The 1,539-nt window shown below is 29.6% G+C and overlaps 1 protein-coding gene across 1 annotated transcript in view; it reads right to left on the bottom strand.

The window, feature by feature from the left end:
- The window catches only part of LOC112523573 (transcription factor bHLH91-like), a 3,927-nt gene that overhangs the window by 286 nt on the left and 2,102 nt on the right, over positions 1–1,539 (bottom strand). The gene's annotated exons all lie outside the window — the stretch shown is intronic.

Genomic DNA, 1,539 nt, shown 5'->3' with positions numbered 1-1,539 from the left:
CAATTTTTAATCAATTAATTGTTTCCTAATATAAACTATTAATCATAATTAATAAACTCTATTCATATTCCATAAATATTAAAATCATAATAAATGAACTCCAATCATTTCTATAAATATCTCAATTAATTAGGTTGCAAATGTTGTACAAATGCACAAGGTTGTAAAAGAAATATACCCTATATATATATATATATATATATATATACATATGTATGTATGTATAGAGGAGCGATCAAATGAAAACCACCATCATTTGTAAAAAAACCGTACAAACCACCCTCATACGTCGATTTCATTGTTTAATATTATGAAATTTTTTCATGGAATTGTTTAATCTTGTGAAATTGTTTCATATAATACTTTTTTGATGAATTTGTTTCATATATGGTTATGAAATTTTAATGAAACTATTTCATGTATTTCTCTAAAAATAAAATAATGAAGATGATAATATCCATGATTAACACCCTCCACAATAAAAATGGTTAATCAACCTCTCATAATTACAAAAAAAATGAACAAAATGAAAAATTATGAGTGGTTGAATGAGGTTTTCACGGTTTTTACAAATTGAGTGGTTTTTATTTGAATGTTCCCCTATATATGTATGTATGTATGTATGTATATATAGGGTTAGGTTCACGTGAGACCAAGAGTTTTTCATGAGACTTGTAAGACCAATTTATGTTCATTGATCAACTTTATAAACTTATAATGTAATGGTTTAAAGTTGCACGGTGGCAATTTTGTGATGATTGAGAAGTCTCGTGGCAATTTTGTGATTATGAATATTCAGATTGTAGATCTAATTCAATGGTTAAGAATTGGTTTTATGGGCCTCACGAAAAACCTTTGGCCTCACATGATCCCAATTCTATATATATATAGACTTGGGTTCACGTGAAACCAAAGGCTTTTCGTAAGAACCATAAGACCAATTTATGTTCATTGATCAACTTTATAAGCTAATAATCTAATGGTCTAAAGTTGCACGGTGGTAATTTTGTGATTATTGAGAAGTCTCGTAGCAATTTTGTGATTATGAATGTTCAGATTGTAGATCTAATCCAAGGGTTTTGAATTGGCCTTACGGGTCTCACGAAAAACTCTTGGTCTCACATGAACGGCTCTTCTGCTCAGAAACGAAATGTTCCAAATGTTCCTGGAAATTCTTGCTCCCAGTGGACCACTTGTATCTATATGCATCAGCGTAACGATCTGGGCACTGTCTCGGAGAGAGGCTCGGTGAAATAGACATGTCTGTGAAGATGCGGACTACCTTATATATATAGAGGAGCGATCAAATGAAAACCACTTCAATTTGTAAAAACCGTAAAAACTACTCTCATCCGTCGTTAATCTTATGAAATTTTTTCATGAAATTGTTAATCTTGTGAAATTGTTTCATATAATACTTTTTTTGATGAAGTTGTTTCATATGTGGTTATGAAATTGTTTCATATACTACTTAATGAAATTTTAATGAAATTGTTTCATGTATTTTTCTAAAATTAAAATTATGAAGATGATAATATC

Source organism: Cynara cardunculus (assembly GCF_001531365.2).
Source record: "Cynara cardunculus var. scolymus isolate 2C chromosome LG 12, CcrdV1, whole genome shotgun sequence".
Lineage (NCBI taxonomy): Eukaryota > Viridiplantae > Streptophyta > Magnoliopsida > Asterales > Asteraceae > Cynara > Cynara cardunculus.
Note: the sequence above shows the minus strand (reverse complement) of the source record. Positions and strands in the feature narration are given on the sequence as shown.